This window comes from Coturnix japonica, chromosome 1, assembly GCF_054131305.1.
Source record: "Coturnix japonica strain WE chromosome 1, WE-NBRP24, whole genome shotgun sequence".
Taxonomy (NCBI): Eukaryota; Metazoa; Chordata; class Aves; order Galliformes; family Phasianidae; genus Coturnix; species Coturnix japonica.
The window spans coordinates 123,566,773-123,589,838 of record NC_140663.1 but is presented as its reverse complement, the minus strand read 5'-3'; the positions used below and the strand labels follow the sequence as shown (position 1 = coordinate 123,589,838).

Sequence of the window (23,066 nt, the reverse complement as noted above, 5' to 3'; positions counted from 1 at the left end):
TTTGAAAAAGAGATGAAAGCATTCATGGATGAAAGCAAGTTGGATTTAATCTCCTTCTCTCTCATCCAGTGCACTGTACTGATCATTTTCCAAAAAAACAAGACTTAAGCTCATTTTTGTCATGACAAAACTAGTTTCATAATAATCAGATGGCAATTCCTAGTGTACACAATTCTAATATAATTACCAGGAGGAAATGTAGAGGGAGTTGCAGGTTTGAGATAAAGAAAAGCCTGTGAATTTTGTATTAATGTCTCAGACTCTCTTATTTGTGCAAGTAATCAATCTTTCGGGGAGTAGAATAGTAATTCTTTGTGAAAAAATGACAAGAGTCTGAGGAAGAAAGAAGATAATCTGAGTTTCATTCTGTACACAGCAGGTCAGCTGTGATTGACAAAGCTCATCACAAAACTATAGCTCCCGGAATAATCCCAATAGCAGAGTTTCATTTGCAGCCGAAGCAGTGTTAATGACATGTTTAACAGCTGCTTGTTGAAGTTTGGAATCTGCATTAACCTGCAGAGCAGTGAACAGAGAAATGAGGGGAAGTATTGAAATCAAGCCTTCATTATGCTGACAGCCCAGGGTAAGGGGTAGAGAGAGGCTTGTGGAGCAGGAGGGGTGGAGAAGCCCAGGTTTGGAAGGTTCAATTGCAGATAAGGATAGTCAAGGAGATGACAGAGTTTGATCAATAGACACAAAAGGCTTTAAAAGGGACAGATGTGCTTGACTCAAGACACTGAGGAAGGAAAAAATTAGATAACTGGAATGAACCAGAAGGGAGAGGTGGAAAATGAAGGAACGGCAGCATGAGTTGTGAAGAGGTGAACCAACAGCACTGTGCCTTGTAGGCCATCACACACTTCAGCCAGCTCATTGTCCACTCTGTGTTTGTCCTCTTTTAACCAAGGACCTTTGCCTGTCCTAAAAAAAGTAAGAATTTCACAGCATTCAGTCTCCTGCTGATATCTGTTTCAAAATAAGAGGCTATTCCCTAATGAAGAAACAAAGACAGGATGCTGTGCTGCCATTCCAAGCCACACTGGTATCCAGCAACTAGAAATTCTGAAATCCTGGTCTGATTCCACTCTTGCCTCACCAATGTGTGTGATAAGAACCAGAGAGTGTTCTTGAGTTACGTGAATTGCCCATCTTCTGTACTGTTCCACACGACCTCCTTTTTTTTTTTTTTTTTTTTTTTTTGAGGCAATTGGTATTAACATTAGTGACACACAAACAAAAGGCAAAGACCTAGAAATCTGATCTCTGTCTGTGTGTTTTAAAACAGCAGTGCCAGCAGACCTATCTCAATGGAAATGGAAGTTAAGAGAGACCTGTGAGACATATATATACTGTATCTTCGCAAATTGGACAAAGTGCTTCATTCTGTGCTTTGAGTTCTGGGATCAGCTATGGCTTCCATTAAATGTCACTGGAAGGCTATTCCTCGCCTTAATTATGTTGACCTTTCTTGCTTGAGGGGCAGCTCAGCTGACATTTTCCATTGGTTTTGGTTGTTCTTTGTTGCCTCCTCGTGTAAAATAAGACACATTCAAACCTGCAGGAGACTATATAATTTAGGCCTTAAACTGTACATGGATAGCACTTAGCTTTCAGCTCAGGCTACATTGTCTTCTTGACATTGCTTAAGTTTCCAGGTAAGTAAATCCAAGCATATTTCAACTTGACTAAAGAGCTCCCTAAGTGCCTGATATCTTTCCAAAGGTAGTCACTTCAAAAAATAAGCATATTCATATTAAAGGTAGGTCTAGCTAGCCTAGATTCTGATCTACTGCTATACAGTCAGCCCAAGTAACCATTCCTGGGAAACCAGTGTGGACTTGTGTCTCACAAGAATATTCAGTATTAAGAGTCCAGAATTCCTAAGGTAAGCACAGGCCATGAAAAGCTAACACAAGTTTGGAGGTGTGCAATTCTTATCCAAGTATTAAGGTCACACTAATGATAAGGTGTACCATGTAAACTGCCTATGAATTTCCTCATGTGCCCACAGTTCCAGTGTTTTGTTTGTTACCTCTTTTTTTTTCTCTTTTTTTTCCCCCTATTGTTTTTAGTTTATATTTCTTTGTCTCTAGTGAGGGTCAAAATATCTGCTCTGGAACAACTTTGTCTGGGAACCAAGTCAAAATGCAGCTGATGCTTTCTGAAAACAAAGAGAAAGCAAAGCAACATTGAGTTGGCATGGTTCAGGGGCTAGACAAGTCAGAGACCTGCATGATGTAAATGCTTTCAGGGTGACTTACTGTAGGTTTTAGCCCACAGAAGAGTAAAAATTAGGCTAAGTAATGAGTGTTCCTATGGTCATTTTCTCTCTCTTGCCAGGTTGTGTGTGAATACATCTGAAAATATTTTGATAGGAAGCATTCTTTGCAACTTTCTGACATCTTAAAGCCCATCGTAACCCACTGGTTGTAAAACTCGGCACAAGGGTAAAACTGAGATAGATACCTATAAGTAATGCACATCTTCTGTTTCTAGAAGAATCTTCTGACTCCACCAAAAATACATGCATTTTGGCATTTAAACCTTGTGACCTGAAAATCTTCTTGTCTGCTGAAAAAATGTCATTTACTCTCTGAACTGTCCTATGGACTTTAGTATTTAAAATAATCCAGACTTTGGGATCATTTCCGTAAGTTTGAACAGCCATTTACTGCCACTGAATAATATCAGACGCTGTTTTTAGTCTTCTTTATGCATACCTGCTAGCCATTACATTATCAAAAGACTTAGATAGTATTGTTAATTTGTCCCCTAAAACATAAGCAGTGGATTTACACAGATCCTGGTGTTTTAGACAGTAAAATCTACTCCTGGGACAGTGTTCTTAATCCGTTTTCCTAAACAAACCTGAGGGCAAAGACTGACTGATAGCAAGCTATTGAATGTGAAAATAAATAACAAACAAAAGGAAATAAGATAAATCTATGGAACGATTTGGCAGCACATTTAAATGCCTTTGTTTTGATTTTCACAGCTACTTTTTAAAATAAAATAGCTAGGTTAGACAGAATTTTCTCAGTGAGGGTTTAGGAAGCCATATTATTTTCGGCTCAGCCTTTAATTTTGGAACGGTCAGGGAGTTTATTATAGAGAGTACAAAGTCAGAAGCAAGGTTAGTCCTTAGATCTAAATACACAGAAATAGTCACTAGAACTAACAGTTGCTACTCCAAGCTGCTTCAAAGCATCATATTAAATCTGCTATCAATTTTTAGTACAATTTATGATTCTCTGATTTTATCAAGTGCTCTATCTTCTCCTAATTGGCTTCTCTACAATACAGTTAGTAGCTAAAACATGATACTATTACACTCGTAACTGTAAAATCTCAGTTTAACTTGGCTGTGCAGAAGTTGGAAGAATGTGTTTAGAAACTACAGTCAATGGGATCTTGCCTGGAGATAAATATTTCATGATGTAAGCAGCTTGTAAATCAAAACGGCAGCCAGTACAACTTTGTCTGAAAATATACTTTGGGAAACAATAGTACTGTGGTAAAATGTGCTGTTGACATCTGACCTGGTCTGCTTAATGCCCTTCCTTAAATTATGAAGCTTTGCAAGGCCTCTAGAGAGGCAGACAGTATCACAAGAAGAGCTGAACCACAAGGAGGTGTAGCTACATACCAGAGACACCTCATCAGACAAGACACATGCTTCTTCCTTTCATTTCAGCCACACAGCTTCCATACGGACTACACTCAGTTAACTGGCTGTTGAACTAGCATGGTGTTCAGGCTTGTCCAAGTAAAATATCAGCAGCATTTTAGTAAACCAGAATAAATATGCATAGAAATTATGATGAAGCTACTGAAATGTACTCAAAGCTGATAGGAGTTAGATAGTTGTTTCATGGAGATTCTCAGTGCTATGGCTTGTAAAGTGGTCTTTATGTCAGCAAGAAAGAAAGGAAGACAGTGAGATAAAGCTTCCTAGAGTATACCCTCAACTCATAGGAGAAAGGAAGACAATCATTAACATAAAAATGAGTCTGAGAATACTTTCAATCTGTTTTGGTGCAAAATATTGAAATTCTTGTGTGACTTTTTCACATTTGTTTCATTTCAGATGAAGGGAGACTCAGCTTTTTACCAAACACATATTCATAACATACACATGCTACAGCCTACTTTGGTATAAGGAAATAAAGACACCGTGACATCTTTGGGAGCATATGTTATTGTAACCTTTTCACGGACATGGCCTTTTTCATATACAGATGAAAATGAGGTGACAGTAGCACAAGTGAAAACCAACTCCATACCTGTCTGAACAAATTTCTTACATTAATAGGCTGAATTACAGGGAAAGATCTTGTTGCCAAACGTGCATTTTGTTCCTCTTAACCATATGGTTTTATTGCTAATCAAAGTATTTCAAGATTTCTATTTTTTTCATCCTCAAGCTGGGACAAATGTCAGCAGTTTGAAATTTTTCCCATATTGAAAATAAGGAGAAAAATGTCTCAAAGCAGTTAAAATATTTTCTTTACATCTCAAACTTTTACAAAAGTTTATAGTATTATTAGTCTAGATTACAAAAGCATCAGTTATTTTGGGCTGGAAAAGGGGATTTTTATCCAGAGAAGGTCAGAACAGAATGTGTCAAAATAATTTGTAAGTATTTTGAAAAGTCTGAATTTGAGTGAGTCAGCATATTTAACAAATAGTACTTAAGTTGAGCTTTTTTCCAGACAACTACAAATAAACGTAACGAACACTTGGTGATTTGAAGGAAAGCCAATAATCTTTGGTTAAGTACACTAATTCTCCTATGCGTACTGCTTTATACATACAGCCTTTCCAAATGCATAATTTCTAAGAGAATTCAGTGAGAATATTGAAAAGAAGGAAGTGAGTTAGGGAAATGTGAATGTGTGAGAGAGAAAACAGACAGAACTAGGTTTGTAAAGGGTCCACATGTTAGTTTTCTAACCATGCATGGAATTGGACACTGAAAAAAGTTTGTTTTTTTTTTTTTTTAAAAAAAAAGCAAAAAAAAAAGCAAATGCGGGGAGGGAGGGGGCAAAGCAAAAAATAAGGATTAAGAAATTGGCAGAATTTGATAAGGACTCTGGTTTCAATTCTGAAAAAGAGAAGAAAAATGAAGTCCTCATTTGTCACTGATGTGGTTATAATGTAAGCAAGTAACTGTCCCTATTCTGAACTCGCGTCAAGAATTACTGCTGAAGAGAGTCAAAAGACAATATTAATGTCAGAATGGTTCCTTCCTCCTTTTCAGTTTGTGGAGGTGAAGATGTGGAAGCTTGAAATTTCCTCATGAATGCTGTGGAAATGTGTGTAATTGGCAGTGTAGAAATTGCAGCTGAATATGCCATATGAGACACATGCTAATGACATCACATGTACAGAGTGAGCACAAAGTCATTAAAGAAACTGTTTTAGACAAAAACAGAAGCCTAGAGGCACTGTGAAAACCTAGATTGATTATATTAGTGTGCAAGACTAGTAAGAGTAATAGTGTCAGCTCACAATACTATTTTAAGGGCAAATCAGTAATAGTCAACAACCGACAACAGTCATCACAGCTGAGGTAAGCACAAATCCTCAGGAAATCTGAACGAAGATCTCTGTGGTCTGTCCATAGGAGTGGGTAAAAAGTCCATCAAAACATGTGGTGGAAAATACTGACACTGATAGTACTCACAGGACAGAGGGCTTACTTCAGGCTGGTTCCTGTCTGAGCCTGTATTTCCAGCCCCCTTTAGGACATATGGCACAACACATGCATTCCTGTAGCATATCTCCTCACTTAGTTTCAGCAAAAAGAATCAGTTTACACACTCTGACCTACCCCATGGTGTGAACCAAGCTGTTGAGAAAAGTCAAGAGGTAGATTTTCTTCAAAAGCATTTTCCTGAGTTGAGAGAAAACCACAGAGTTTCTCTCCTCCGTGACATGACTTAGGTGTTTTTTGTTCATTCCTTTGTTTTGATCCTTTTCCAGTTGCTTGCAGGCAGTTTACTCCTGAACTGAACTTGCAATGCCCTAATAACTTAGCAGGTTCAAAACCAAGCAAAAGTTTTGCCATGACTTACACTCTCAGAACAGAAGAAAATGTGTGTGATTTTTACCCTTAAAGAAGTACACCTCTACTGCTGTTGTTAAAGCTAAATTGTAGCCATTTTCTCCATGTAGCTACCATCACAATAAGCCAGGAATCATTTTGTCAGTAGTTCACTTGGAAGAGAAATGATGGCTGAATCTTTCAGTGGTAAATTGGATTTGACACCTTTATTATTATTATTATTATTATTATTATTATTATTGTTGTTGTTGTTGTTGTTGTTGTTGTTGTTGTTGTTGTTGTTGTTGTTATTATTATTATTATTATTATTATTATTATCATTTTCCCCAGCATGGTAGGAAATATGCTTATGAAGAACCTGTTAAAAGGCCTTTGTGCTCCAAAACACACCCGTGACACAAACGTACGAATGTAAGGGAGAAATTTAAAGACACTTTCCAGGAGGTAGGTGCTTGTGCTGTTTAGCCATTCCTAACTCTGATGGATTTTCACAGCATCTCTAGTGATGCTTTCATGCTGGAATCATTTGCCATCAATAGTGGTGGCATTCACTAAATGTACATCAGGTCTCCTACCAGTTATTTATCTCATGTTGGCAATCAGCACCTTGGAGATCTTACACCATTATTCATTAAAGCCACAGGATCCTGCAGTGCACCATCTCAGCTCCACGAGAGGTATGAAGAAAGTGGAGTGGAAAGAAAGGGGATTCGCCAAGAGATGGTTAGAAGAATTCCCTTGTGGATATGGGAGTTTACATTGCACTACTGCTCTGTCCAATTTACAGTAACTAGACAAATAGCCCTTTATTAGGCTTTTTTTGTTTTGTTATGTTTTCATTTTTTGTTTTTTGTGGGGTTTTTTGATAGACGTATATATTTTCCTGGGTGGAAAAGAGAGCCATTTTCCATCATTGCCTGGGATGAAGTATTATTGAATGGTGATGATCCAAATGTCAATTTGTTTAAGTCATACTTGTAGCATGTATTAAAGAATGTTGGAGTGTATGTACGTACCAGCATGTTCTCCTTGAAATTAGAAATGTGACTTCACGTATGGTTCTGTATAAAGATAGTGACTTATTACTATTAGGTAGAAGGTTAGGAACCACCTGCCTTCTTTGATTGTAATATGTACAGATTTCGTTCTTTAAGAGTAAAATAATGAGTCATTAAAACCCACATGGCTAGGGGCCTGGAGTGAGTGATAAATCTATTCCAGAAATGTATCCTCCTTTTTGACAATTTTACCAATTATTAAAATCTCTTTTAAGGTCTATGAATTGATTTGAAGCACAGCTCTGCAATTATCTGATTTCTGATACTCTCTCTCCAGGGGAATGCAACATGTTCTGAAAAGAACTTAATGCTCCTTTCCATATTGTCCAGGGAAACTGCTGTCCTAGAGAGATGCAAACTAGTTCTTAGTAAGAAAAAAAGTCGCAAGCTACTTTTTTTGTTGTTCCAGATTGTGCTCTTTAGATCCTTTTCACTCCTTTTTTTGGTAGGGCTGGGTTGTGCTTCTAGCCAAATTTTGCAGGCAAGTTTGAAATCCAGTATTTTACTTTCTGGATTTGTGTTTGCGTATTTCAAATTCACTTTCCATTAGATTTATACATGCAGTATCAGACAAGAAAATTTCTTGGCATGTCATTATGCTGGAAGAGTTTTTTTGGCAAACCTGCATTTGCATTTTCTCAATCTTATATTTTGGGTTCGTATCCTACCAGTAGTAATAAATAACCACAAGTTGTTTTTCTGATTCTGCAATACCATGACATAAGTAGCAGTCCTCTATTTGCTCAGGTGGCCAATGTGCTTCACAAAAGCTAAAATCTTACTTGAGTTTTGGTTATCAGAAAGAAGAAAACTTTGATTCCCTAAGTCAAGAGTAGATGAGTGCATATCATAGCAGTGTTATGACCATTTAATCATTTTTTCCATAAGAAAAGATTAAAATGCTTTAGTTATGCTAGATTAAATGCTCATTCGATAATTGCAATGGACAGTATGCTTTCAGAGTAAGAGAATTAAATTAAAAGAAAGACAACTACAGAAAATGTACTAGTGGTAGAATTAGACAATGTTTCATCAGTCCTCGATGTCTCTACAGTAATGAACCTGTCAAAAGATAATAATACTTTAGTGAAAGGTGTGATTGGATAAGTCACGTTATTTATTAACTGTTACCCTAAAATATCACTTTTGTCTTATTATTAAAGAATGGTTAGAGGGCAGCAGGGATGCCTGACATAAAGCATTAAAATATGGATTATGGCTATAACACGCTGTGGAGTGTATATGTTTTACTGTAAACTCTGTAGCACAACTTGCTAATATCCAATGACTAGGAGCATTCAAAAAACCATAAACCAGCACGGACTTTATGCAAGTTTGCAGAACTGATATAGTAATTTAGGAGTGTATTTAGATAGCTCCCTGGAGCTGTGTTGGTTGAAAAAGCTAAATCATTGTGTCTACATCCTCAGCATCCCAACTAATTTTCAAAGCACTGTTTTCAGATCCTTTCTTTTTTTTATGATGGTCATAACGGTAGTAGGAAGGGATGTGATTTGGAAAGGAGATCTGCTTAGCAGAAAATACCAATAAAACATTGGTCAAAGATCACAGCAAGCTTTCTGGTATTCCCGCAGCACATGCTTTCTATTGTGAGACTCAACTGGGTCAGTTGGTAAGGAAGAGATCTCACTGGATGAGATAATGAAAAGGGAGGAAATAAGTAGTGGCACTATGGATGAGAGCAAAGGAGCTATTATAAGGGAAGGATGTGGCTACTATAATGAGGAGACCATACTAAAACCACAGATAATATGTACATAGAATGGGTCACTCACATTGCTTCCTTTGTTTTCGAAAATGCAGCAAAAAAGAAGAATCAGGAGGCCAAACTTCTCAAGCACTGTCTGACATAAAACAAATAAAACAAACAAAATAAATGAAAGAAGATAAAAATACAATCATTTTCTTTCTTTTTTTCATTTTCCCTGTATCTTTATTTCTTCAACTAAGGATTGGGAATTTGAAGTAGGGTTCTGCCAAATCACTCTGCCCTGTAGCAATCACTGATTACTCAGGATATTCTGTCTTTCCTGTAGCTGTTAGATCACAGAACACTGATAAAATGCAATATATGGAACTATAAAGCAGAAGCTTTTAAACAACAGACTGTATCACCTTTGACTAATCACATGAGATTGCCTAAAACTGTTTCTCAACTTAATTCTCAAACAAAATGTAGGCTGCATTTCCATAAACTGTTTTGATTAAGAGATGAGAAGAAAAGTTAACAGTTAGTTATCCCCCCCAAAAAACCAACTTTGTTGAAGGAGCAACTATTTAAAGTGAACCTATTTGTTGATAAAAAAGCAATTACTTCTGTTAGAGGCTACTTGATCTGAGGTGCTAAACATGTTGATTTAATCCCTTTTTCCTGTTTCTTGAAATACAAAACCTTTATTAAGTCAGGGGCAACAGTATGCAGCTCAGTTTTTCCAACATTTCCAGAAAAACTCTTAAATGAAGTACTTCAGGGAATGTCAGTGGATGACACTGAACTAGCGGAGTCCCACAGACAACCTATACTTTCAAGCCTTGTATGAAAGGCTGCTCATAGACAAACCAAGGTATTTATAGTTGGAACCCCTGCACATAGCAGGGAGGTTGAAACTAGATGATCATTATGGTCCTTTACAACCCAGGCCAATCTATGATTCTATGATTCTATGATAGAAAAAGAGTGCACAACGCAGTGACAGAAATGCCAGGACTGTGCATACCATCTCAGCTTTATCAGTAACATTGCATCCCTAGACCCATGTTCTTACTAGTCTTCAGACTGGGCATTCATAGTACACATGCACATGTGTAGATCTCATGCTTTACTCTTCATAAATTCCATGCATGTTATTCCATTTACTTATTTTTAATTAATTACAGTTTTCAAAACCACAGCAGATGCTACAAAACTGAGGAAGCCCAAGCTCTAGAACTGAGGCTACACTCCTGTTCAGATAAGTACACAGATCTTGCTTCATTTCCCTTTCCATGAAAAGAAAACCAACCCATGAAATCCCCAAAGACTTATCTCAGATTCAGACAATTATGGAGATATTTTTCACAGCAAACCAAGGCACATCACCCATAAAGAAATGCTGTCAAATATTTTTTACTCTTAGATTAATTTAAGGATGATTAGTGCCAATTTAATATGTGAGAGGGAATATGAGAAATATGCAGATTATACAGGTTTAAACCCTAACGCAGGATTATACAAGAACACCTACTGTCACAGCTTTTGCCATTGACACAACCTCAGAGATAACATAGCTGCAGCAGCCAAGGACACCACACCTACAACGACATCACAGTTTCCAAGGAGGAGAGGAGAAACAATACAGACAAAGCAAATCTGTGTTTTACTGAAAAACTGAATTAGCCTACCATGCGCATGCACAAAATCATAAACTTTCAGCATGTCCTCCTAACCTGACTGTCCTCCAAACACAGTGCAGAGTACAATGCTCTTGACAGGAACTGAAGAGGGTGTTTTTGAGGTAGTGTGTGGAAGGGGTACTAGACTGTTTATCTGGGCTTTTATGGCTGGCACTTACTCAACAGACTTAAAACACATTTGGACATATATCTCTGTACACTCACAAGAATACTCTTTCACCAAAGAGGTCTTGTACTACGTAGTACCCTTTGGAAAATAACCCTCCTTAATGGGACTGAAGAAACCCATAGCGAGAGGGTTAAGATTTGTTTCCAAATCACTAAATTAAATGGGCAATTTTTGTAAACTGGCAAAGCAAGAGTTAAACTAATTCCTTAAATCTCCTTATAAAATGACAGCTCTTTGTAGAACTGCACCTACACTTATAGCTAACGATGCAAGATGCAAGGAAGTGGAGAATCAGACCCATTTGACTCTAATCCTACTGAGTAAAATACATATTTGTACATTAATCAGAGTGTGCACAGAAATACCTATGTAACAATGTGTAAGGAAATGAACAGATTAAAGCACAGAATACTCCAGATGCTGGAAAAGATTTTGTGTCTTTATTTTTAGCAGTCAGCATCAGCAAGTTTGTCTTTCAAAGGAAGGAGAGAATCTGACTTCACAAAGACACTCGCATTTCAGGTCAGCGGTACTTAGTGAGTATTTCTGTTCCCAGATGGCTTCCTGAGTATATTTATAAGATGCAAGTAAATAAATAAATAAGGACCCCTGTGAGTATTTCTGCATTCTTTGCATTTTAATCTGGACACAGATTAAAAGGAGGTGCTTCCCACTGCTTGCATAACATCCACTAACCCAGCTCACATTGCAATTCCTGTCTGAATGAATTCAATACCAAAAGGACCAAAGGCACTTGGCCCCCAGTGCCCTACTAGAAGAACTACCAAAACCCAAAGAAAAGAATACACACATCAGCACCAAGAATCAGGCGCACGTTCTTGCCAGTCTCTGTTATTTACTCTTGAAATACTCTACATAAGCAACAACAATGTACAATGATCTGATAAACAGTAATGTTTTTTTGTTGTTTTCCTTTCAAGGTCAGTTCCAAGAAACCTTTGCTAGAATCAGCTAATTAATTTTTGGCCTCTTTAACTACAGGGTATTTGAAGCCACACGTTATGAATCATTTTCAGTTGAGATATTAAAATCAGATTACAAGAGAAAAGCCTTGTAAATATTTGCTTTCAAATTAGTCTAAGAATAAATATATATTCAGTAATTCATCCATATTTAGCAGATATTAAAGAGACAAAGCATAGCTTTAAATTCACTTATCATTTTATACAAAGAAGGGAAATATGAAACTTGGCTTGATTAGCTTGTTTCTTCCTATGCTTTGTAATACCTTATTAAAATTTGAACTTTGAAATTGATATTATCAGTCAAATAATGTCAGTAGAAATATTTAATCTGTGGTTAGAGCTTTATTAATAGAACTTTTATTTGAAGTGTTTTATATCCAAAGGGAAAAATAATAAAAAGAAAGCCCAAAATGGACTTTGAAGGTTGATTTTACTTCACTGATTTCATTTTAAAACTCTACATAACTTGCTGCTAAAGAAAGCTCCCTTAATCTGTCTTCTCCACACATGTAAACTAGGTTTACTGGCCAGAGGCTGGAACAGGTTGCCCAGGGAGGTTGTGGAGTCACCAACCCTGGATGTGTTCAAAGAACATTTAGGCAATGTGTTGAGGGACAGAGCTTAGTGAGAACTGTTGGTGACAGGCGACAGTTGGACTGGGTGATCACATAGATCTTTCCCAGCCTTGGTGATTCTGTGATTCTATGAATTATAAGACTACTGTGCTCTCACTCGGGAAACTGCTCTATTTGGACTGGGTGGTATCCAGGTCTTCATTCAACTCAAGGTTCAAATGGCCAACTACAGTATGCAGACTAAGATGAGGCTGTGGTTCTCACTGGGGAAGACTCATAAAAGATGTGTTCCCTTTCCTCCCCCACAGATAATATTTTAACAATTGAAGAATGCTCAGGTGGTATAGAAGTGAAACAAGATAATTGTTGTTTCTTACCTGTTGTTTTTGGGGTTTTTTTTTGACAAATGAGTAATGTTAACTGATATACCAAACCCTCAAATTAAATGTAATTATTCTAAAGAAAATGAGGATGACATTTCAGAGCCTCCAAAGGTGACATTAGAAATAAAAATCACTTCAGAGTTTTGGCTATAGAGGAACTGTATTTATGGAAATCTGAGTGACTGTCATTTGTAGTATTCCATTTTGTGCTATAGTAATGTCCTTGAAAATAGATTTCAGTTTCCCTGTAAAGTATCTTTTCATCTCTACTGACACATGCACCAAATACTGCAGAGTGCGCCCTACAAAGAAATACATATGAGAGAATCATGAAGTCTTGCTGTGCATTCTTGTTTTCCCGGTAAATATTCTAGTTGTCAGCTCTGTCAGTTCTGAATTTGCAATGATAGGATTTATCTTGAAAAGAGCTGAAAGAGAGGGAAAAAGAGAAGATGAGAGAAAGAGGAAAGGAAAAAGGAAGAGGAAATGGGAAGGGAAATAAAGGAGGGAGAGAAGGAAGGAAGAAAGAAGTAAAGAAAGGAAGAGCAGAAATGTGTCATATTGGGCAAATTATAATAAGAGTGAAGGAAGAAAAATACTAGCGCTGATTTCAGAGACAGTCTGATTTTAGAAGTGTTCCATAATATTTAAGTCTTTCCAAAAAAAAAATCCATTGCTTCTATTTATTACTTTGTTATCACCAATGTAATCCTTGTGGGCGGACAAAATAGAAGAAAGGCTGCACAATATCTACTTAAAAACTTGTGTACCAGACATTGTTTCACTTATTCCACACATACATCGGTCTGAATATTCAATAACTAAAAATGTACTGGATCAAACTAAACTAAAAATTTAAGGATCAAAGAGGGAAAGAATGTTTGCCCCTTTTATATTGTTATAGTCAAGCTTTCGGTGTGAAACAGTTTGTTTCAGCAAGCTACTATAGAGTGATTTCTAACATATTTTGCAAACTTCATTCTGAAAGTAAATGACAAGTACAGAGTTCAAAGTCCTGTCTTTAATCAGCTACGAGGCAGAGATCTAAACGATGTTTTGATTTTTTTTATTTTTATTTTGCGTTTTAAATAAGAATGGTTCTGCCTTTGTAGATATCCCCTGATTTGAGGCTCTAACAGACACAACTGAAGTCTCCATATATAACAAAAAGAGCTAAAGAAATTGTTTTTCCAGGACTATGGAAGTGAGGATGAGAAAGGGGATGAACAGATATTATTGCAAGCATGAAGTGTTAAAAGATGTGTGATAAAATCACACAAAAAAGTTGTAGCAGGGAAGGTTTTATTATATTGCCAGAGCCGTTTCACAGTTGGTTGGCTTGCAGGAAAGGAAAACCTCTGCAGCTATTACTCTCCCCTGGTGATGCTCCTTTTTCTCCCCCAGCCCAACTGCAGGTGTCTGCTGGGTGCAGCCCAAGGCAGGAGGACCTTGCCATCTGTGGAGCCCCAGAAGATACTCACAGAAATTATTATTATTATTATTATTATTATTATTATTATTATTATTATTATTATTATTATTATTATTATTATTATTATTATCATTATTATTATTATTGTTTCAAGCATCATTTCCTTTTCTAAGTTCCCCATCAATAAAAAAATGTCTTTATTCAGGTATGGGAAAAAATAGTAACAACCAGAACTAAGGAGAATACAGTTCCTGCCAACTGCTTGCAGGGCAGAAGCTTTGGATCCATCTGCCCTTGAATTTAAAGAGAGAGATCTTCATGCAAAACAGGAAAAAAAACTGTCACGGGTTAACCAAAAATCTACCTGTGTCCATCACAGGGGGGCCACTGGCCCGCAGGGCCGCTAGCCCAAAAGAAAAAGGAAAAAGTTAATTAGCAAAGAAAACAGCAGCAACAATCTAAGGAGGCACACTTATTTACTAAATACTATTTCGAAATACAGGATAACACAATATAATACAATATAATTGAAATTAAGGTTAACAAATCAAGCAAAATAGGAGAGAGAATGAGTCCCAAAACCGAGAGGCCTACTGTGACTACAGGCGAAATGGCTGGAAGGCTCCCACACGCTCCCCTGGATGCCAGGATTCAAAAAGAGATCAGTCCAGCCTGGGAGTGAGATTATATAGTGTCCTGGTCCTGTGACCCATCTCTGACCGTGTTGTTCTCTGGGGTATGTAGTCTTCTTCTGTAAGCTACACATTCGGTAAAATTATTCATGCTTTATATGACGTTATGATGTGGAATACTGATAGCAAAATTACAAAATTACAAAACCATGACATTCCACCCCTTATTCTACATCATTACATTATGCTTAATACACACACACAGATATGTATAGTTGTGAGCAATCAGCTTATTTTCTTAATAATTTTATATCTATTTTCATACAGATCCCTAACTTGAGAACAAAACTCCATAACCTAACACACTATTATTTACTAATTTGAGGAAAATGGCAAAACTGTTGCCCACATTCTCCACCAAAATCTGTCACGGGTTAACCAAAAATCTACCTGCGTCTGTGACAGGGGGGGCACTGAGACTTCGTTTCATCAAGGAAGGGATGCAACATATAAGTGGGCCAGAGACCAAGGGATGGACTTAACTATGGACGCTATTGCTCAAGTTATTCATGACTGTGAAACATGCGGCCCACATGTGCACCCAGAGCCTCATTCTTGCTTCATTTTAATTTTAGCTGGCTTTTTTTGTAGCATAAGCATTGCTGTATGCATGTAGGTGTTATTGTTTGTAGCATTCAGGCTGCAGGATTGCAGTTACTTTTCCTGTGCCATTATTAGTACTTGCCCCTTCTTATTAGACCTTGACCATGTGACATTAATGGTATGCTAAAGAAAGCTTTTGAACTTTAATGCTTTCATAAATGAAAAAACTGTTACCAGCTTTGAGATTGGTCACAATGATGAAGAAAAAGACTGATAACTGTGAGAGAACTTTTCTAGAAATCCTTCACTCCTAATTAATGTACTCCAAATATTTAGAATATTGTTTAGCTTAATTCACTCCCAAATGCCAAAGAGATATTAAACACAGTATTCGTGTTTACTTTGATATTCACAAATTTGTCCTTAGCGTAGGACAATTTCAGAACAAGTGACCTTAAATGGAAGATTTTAGGAAGGAATCAGGCTGAGGATTCTGAGCATCATTGCTCTTGAGAATTTCTGTCCCAAACAGAAGTGGGAGCTTTTCAAAGTCCTTCCCCCAAAAGATTTGAAAGGCAAGTATTGCATGATTATGTTACCACTTTTTGTATTTCCTCTCCAGAACACGTTATTCTGTGTCATTTCAATTCTTCCATTAGAATGGAGGCATAAACTAGCATGAAAAGATGCAAAATAACACAATACTTTTTAATAGAGGGACACATTTGTGATGTTTTTTGTAGCAGTGTGATCTCCTAATTAACTACAATTGGCTTGGCAGGGTTTGTATGTAACTCTAGTATGCATCTTTTGGGCAACTAGTTGGGTCTACCAACCAGAAGTGTGCATAGGTCTCTCCCCCAGAAATTGCCTGCGCTCAAAGTACCCTGTTTTCTTGGTCACACAGGGCATGCCAAAACATTGGTTTCCACTGGCAAAGGAGCAGCAGCCCAGCCATAAAGAGGGAAGGACCTGATCTCAAAGTCACTTACCCTTCTCCTTTCACTGAGTCCATGACAGGAGCCAGTTAAGGCATGCAGAAGATATCAGGGAGATGGAGGTTTGGAAAGGTGTGGCACGGAATCCTGAATGATACAGGAGAGGAGGCTGCTGATGTAGGGAGGGCAGGTGGTGGCAGCCCAGCAGGCTGAACTTCCAGTGTTTGCGAGGAGCAGAGGAGGCAGAATGTGTGCTGTTCCATTACACATGCCAAGTGCATGATTGCTGCTGATGGAGAACAGAGTTTCAGCAAAGAAGCTGAGATCCCCATTGTGATGCAAAGGGGATGTTTCATCACTGAGGAACTGAGTTCCTGCTCAGTGGGTGCATGAACAGGAGAGAGACATCCCAACCCATCTGACATAACCCAGCTACCAAGGTAACGCAGCTGAACAGGCTTGGTGACTTCCTAAGAAACATCACGCAGAGTCCGTTTCTAAGGCTCTCATATTTCCAGCTTGAATTTAAGCGTGTGGTGACTCTCAGAAGGAGCATATCCTACAGTTGCTCAGCATGCAAACACAGCTATGACCTGAGCACTTGAAACAAGAGCTGAAATACATTTTAAGATAGGAAGCAGCAAAGCCACTCACTGTAGTACACAGTTCAGACAAAGATATAGAGTAGTTGATGTCTTTTTGGCTTGTAATACCATCTACATGACTGCAGTGTGAATTTCACTCTGACAAAACTGCAATCCTGCAATGCTAGGATTGCTACTGCCACTGAGAAACATTCAACCCCCCTGAGGAGACATTTTCTTTTTTGTTTAACTGGTTTAAGATATTTCTACACAGTACCAGTTTCAGTTTTCCTCTTTGATGAGTAAAACCAAAGTTTGGAGCCCAGCTTTTCAACAACTCTCACTCTACAGGAAAACATTATTGGTGGCTGCTGTGCACAGCCTTGCCCAGAGGGTGAACAGAGCCTTGATGATAGGGCTGGCCACAGGGAGGGCCAAGAGCTCTTCAGTTCTTGGAGCAACATCTGGGGGCAGAACTGAAAGCAAAAATACTGCCATCTGCAGAGAAAAGAGCAAGAAATGTGAGGATAAGTCTGAATGAAAATGTTACACTGAAATAATTTTATTTATAAGACCTGTTGTACTTGTTTTATGTGGCAAGGTTTTGGTACTGCACTGTCCTATGTCATATCAGAGCAGATCCAGATGCTCCAGAGGGACCCACTACTGCCAGAGCTGAGCAGAAGCCTAGGCAGAATCAGATCAGGAAGTGTGGCATTGTGGACGGGACCAACATGAAGCAAGGGCAGAGAGCGGCAATGGAGGAGCAGCAGAGATAAAGCATTAAGAGCTGATTGCAGCCCCCATTCCCATTTCTCCTGAGGTGCTCAGGGCAGGGGGAAGTTAGGAAGATGGATTTGGGAAGGTGTTTTTAGTTTGCTTTTAATTCTTATTTCTCTTAATTTGTCACTGATATGACTGAGACCTTTCGGTCCATATCTCAGCTCATGAGCTTCTTCTCATTACATTTTCTCCCTGTGCCTTTCTGAGGAGAGAGAATGAGAGAGCAGTATGGTGATACTTAGCTGCCCATCAGTGTGAAATTACCACACCTGTACTTGCAAACATATGGGCTTTGTGATTATGGAAAGGCAATTCGACCCCTGTAATACTGACCTGTAGCAGCACCCAACTACCAGCTTGTTTTGTGAATGCAATTGCTTGTAACCTCACACGTGCATTCATACTGTCATATCATATTAAATGAGCTATAATTGTAGTCTATTAGAGTGCAATAACCTAAAAGTGATAGTGCATGACAGCACCTGTCAACACGTCACGGAAGATTGTATGGGATGCTGAATGATACCCATTTTATACCACATTAATGAGGCAGCTCATTCTTACCCAGTCGTAAATAAACAGGTTTCCATTTCTTTATACTCCCTCAGAAGCTTTATTTATTTATTTATTTTGTGCACATGTCCACAGAAGTCATGATAATGTCTAGGAAAAGAGTATCAGAGTGCAGCTGTTAATGACAATGATGATGTTGTTTTTATCATTATTAAATGCTCTATGAATACATATTAATGTGACTCTTTCCATTTTATGGAGGAGAAGATAGTGAAAAATATAAGGAAAAACAAGATTGACTATGTTTAGTAAAGACTTAATGTAAAATAAATGAATTGCCTGATTGCTTCAGCAACACCCAATGAAAAGTATGGGCAGAAGCCTGCTCCTCTTCACATTGATGGCTGTTGTGGGGTCGTGCTTTCATTTGTAATTTTTCTATTTGAAATGCAGGTGGAAAGAGAAAAGGAGAAATGACTTCAGAAAGAGGAAAGAGAGAGAGTAGGAGGCTTTCAGCAAAGTCAAAAGAAGAGCAAATATATCAAAGTGTATGTACAATGCCCATTATTTTCTGTAACCTGACTGGATCAAGGTATCTTGCTTTCAAATATCTGCTTAGGCCTCAGTCATAAATTACCACATGTGCTCTTGTGTAGGGCCATATGAGGAGAGGTCAACAGAGGCCTTGGCAAGCCCACATTTCCCCTCCTGGATACTGTCAGAAGTAACCTTCACCAACTACAAACAGTTTGGCTACGTGTGGCTCAGACTCCAACTGGCTCAGCAGCACCTTTCTTTTTTAGTTTAAGGTGAGAGATGCCTTTAAAAGAAAGAAAATGTTTCTCAGTATAAGTTAAAAAAAATATAGAGTTCGAATTCAGGAACCTGCTACTACTGAAAAGGTCACTAATTCTGAGGCAAAAGCTGGTCCTTTGCCAAGCACGTCCTGCAGAGCCCATGCAATGGTCATCATTTGTGATCCAAGAAAACAACCTCTGTTCCTTCTTTAATCTTTGAACTATTACAAGAAGAATAGATTATTAGAAACCACAGCCCACAAAGACACACCAGCTTCTTCCCAATGAGTGAAAATGAGTGATTTCAGTCTTGGGGTCTACAGAATAGCTTCACTGGAATATTTTGCCACTAATCTTAGTTTTTTCCTTCTTCCCCAAGAGAAGTGAGTTAAAATTTCTCATTTAGAAATCATGTCAACATCAGAAGCTTTTTAAAACAGTTGTTTTAAGAAATACACTACCTTGTTACCACAAGGACAAGGTTGTTCCACAAGTTGAAGGACAAGGAAGACTGACAGTCAACACTCAGATCAGGTGAAAATTGTTCCTAAGTGGTTACATTTGGCCAATAATTGTGACTGAAAAAAAAAAATATTCTAATAAAGAGAAATTATTTCCCTATTTTCACAGTATTTCAAACTTTTGTTTTGTACACAGTATTTAAAATGTCTTTAAATAAATCAATTAATGAGTGCTTATATTCCTCCATCTAAATGAACTATTAACTTATTAACCCCAAATATTTTCTACTTTTTTTTTCCACTTTGCCAAGAAAAACAATACAATTTTATGCTTCAGATCAACCCAAAATGCTTGTGTTTTTGTTGTTTTTATTTTTTCCACTTTGACATTTGAACCAAAGATACAATTATTCACACAACTCCACATTAAAATGGCTTGGATCTAATTGTGCATGTACGCACTTATTTGCTGTACGATCTTATTGCTGTTCTTCTGCTTCTCACTTTATCCTTCTAATTGCTATTGTGCTTTATTCTAAGTCCAAATGTGGACTGTTAGGGGCAGACACTATTCCTTCCTGTGTCTCTGAAATGTGCGTTTAGGGCAATTGTCTTTTTACCTGTGGTAAATAAATGGAACAGGGCTGTGTTCATTATGCATTCATCAGCCCTTCCAACACCTAGTTGCCATCTTTGTCACTATAAGTAATATTCCCAGCATGCAGGATTTGCTGCCTTCTATTTTTTCCTGAAAATAATAATTCAGTCTTCCAAACTAATCATTTAGCCTTTCATATTGATCCTGTCTACAGCCATGTGAATCAGAAGCCAGCTCAAGAAAAGAAGCACAACAGAATCCTTGCAGATTTCCATAGATGAGGAAGAGACTAAGTATTTGATTTCAAAACTGGAAGGCAGATGAAAGAAGCAGCAAGTGACAGAGAAGGTTGGAAGAGCCTAGTTTCTGCCTGCTCGCCAATGTTGGCAATGGAAGAATAGATAAACAAATCAGTGCCTCTTGGTGTACATATAATTACCAGATCATTCAAATAAATCTTTATCTTTCACTGTCTCTCAGAGATTGGGGTGGAAAGCGAGATTTCATTCAACAGCAGCATCCAGAGTACTCTCAGTTATTCATAAATAACTTCTGCAATTTTTCAGTTGTTTTCTTTATTGACTTTAATGTACATGTAAAGATTCATTTTATCCCTCTTCACCCTATAACTAGCAATTCAGTTGTCATGAATCTGCTTTCAAACAACATGAATGAACATAGAATGGCCTGGGTTGAAAGGGACCACAATGATCATCTAGTTTCAAACCCCCTGCTACGTGCAGGGTCACCAACCACCAGACCAGGCATGGCTAGCAGGGTGAGGGAGGTGATCCTGCCCCTCTACTCTGTGCTGCTGAGGCCTCATCTGGAGTACTGCATCCAGCTGTGGAGACCTCAGTACATGAGAGACATAGACCTGTTGGAGGGCATCCAGAAAACGGCCACAGAAATGATTCGGGGAATGGAACACCTCTCCTACAAAGAAAAGCGGAGAGAGCTGAGGTTCAGCCTGAAGAAGAGTGAGAGGTGACCTGATAGTGACCTTTCAGTGTCTAAAGGGGAGCTATGGGAAAGAAGGGGACAGACACTCTTTAGCAGGATTTGTGGCAATAGAACAAAGGGAAATGTTTTCAAGTTCAGGGAGGGTGGATTTAGTTTTGATATAAGGAAAAACTTTTTCACAGTGAGGGTGGTAAGGCACTGGAACAGGTTGCTCAGTGATGAAGATGAGGCTGGATCAGGCCCTTGGCAATCTGATTTATCTGCAGTGTCCCTGTTCACTGCAGGAGAGCTGGACTAGATAGATGGCCTTCAGAGGTCCCTTCCAACTCTAAGAATTCTATGATTCAATGACTCCACAAGCCCAAGAACAGGCCCAGGTCCCACATACTACATAGTAGAAGGAATGGACACCTGAGACCAGGAAGACAAGGGATAACTCTCAAAGCAGTATCCTACATCAATAGCCAAAAACTATATGCAATTTTATATGTAGGGAACATACTATGGAATGAATTATTAATTAACTGTACTTTGCAAGTCTCTTATCACTAGCTGCTGAGGGCAATTGGCTGCTTGGCACCATAGGCAGCAAGGGTTATCTACACAGCCTGAACTTGCTAACTGAGTATGTACAAGCGTATGCAGCTCAGCTGAGTGATGTTCCAGACCTTCCCAGGCCACTAGCGAAGTGCCTCAGTGTCTTCTGTTGGAAACATGGCACAGCCATGTAGCTTAAAGCAGTATCACACACCTGTGTGTAATCAGCAATTTGCAGGGCAGTTGCTCATTTAATGATACCAAATTCAAACCTTGATTTACAAGGGCTGCACTTGTTATGGAAGGAGATTTTCTTCTCCTCTGATTAATTTGTAGATTAATCTTTATCAGAAGCCCAAGTACCACCCACGTTTGTCAGCTGATGTCCTGCATCAGGCTGTGCTCCCGGCTTTGCAAATTCCATGAAGACACTAGGAGCACTCAAAAAAAGAAAACAATAGTAAATAGATCTAGGGGGGCTTTTTTTTTTTTTTTTCCCTTTAATTATAATTTTTTTGGCTAATCCTTCTCTGTGCCAGTGGAATTTACAAAGATCACTGCAAACATTACAGATTTCTGTAACACTTGACATCAATTTTAGCAACATCCGAGCTGTCCAGAGAAGAACTTTGCAGTTTAATTAGAATGGCTTACATCCAGCAACTGTTGTGAAATAAACAAAAATAAGAGCATAGGAATGTTTTGTGTGTGTACGTGTGTGTTTCGTTGTGGGTTTTTTTTTTCCCCTAGCAGTAGCTCAAATAGGGAAGTGAGAGAATTTAATGACACTCACACAGAGTTTGTGTTAGAAGCACACTGTCAGGTCAGTGGGTGGAGGCCAAGAGGAGTCCCCACAGGTTAAATTAGGTGGGATATATGTTATCCAATGTGCTAGTGGGAGAAAGAAGGGATCATTATTAGGCCTCTCACCAGAATCCTTCTTTCTGTGGTCTCAGCTCTCCATAAAATACAGGAAATTATATGCAAAGCCTAATTTTCTTCATATGTGATTTCCTATCTTTTGAACTCTTCTTCTTGCTGCAAGTATCATTTATAAATCGCATTAGCTTTGATCTGAGCCTTTCCTAGCACTCCATAAAACAGAACTTTGTGCACCAGGGCACAAACAATGCTGTAAAATGAGTGCACAAAAGGACAAGATTTTAAGGATTCATCTGCCAAGCATTTCTTCACAAGAGAAGAAAGACATCAGAAGACTCTGAAGATGCCAGGACTCATCAAGTGGGTCACTGATGATAAAATATCAGTCCAATTTGGTGCTCTCTACAAGCTGTTTCCAAAGGAACTGCATTGTCTCCTATATACACATATGCATGTATTTTGTGGTGTAACCAATTTTTCTAGTGGATGCATCCCATTCCATTCATGCTGTAAAAATCATGGTGTAGGCTTTGTATCTTCCCCATGATTTCTCATGGTAAGCTTGGCCTTGGAGCTTTCCCATCATGGCTTAACCTGAAGAAATCACTGAGGCACTGGCTCTGAGGGAGCACCTCAGGGAAAGGAGCATAGCAGGAAATGACCCCACAAGCATGGACTTAACAGAGCC

General features: G+C 38.4%; 1 long non-coding RNA gene across 1 annotated transcript; it reads left to right on the top strand.

Annotated features, from left to right (window-relative positions):
- Positions 1–1,184: 1,184 nt before the first annotated feature.
- LOC146762697 (uncharacterized) lies at positions 1,185–22,194 on the top strand. The gene is made up of 2 exons (XR_014947749.1): positions 1,185–16,700; positions 18,594–22,194. It is a non-coding gene; the product is annotated as an uncharacterized LOC146762697 (long non-coding RNA).
- Positions 22,195–23,066: the final 872 nt, after the last annotated feature.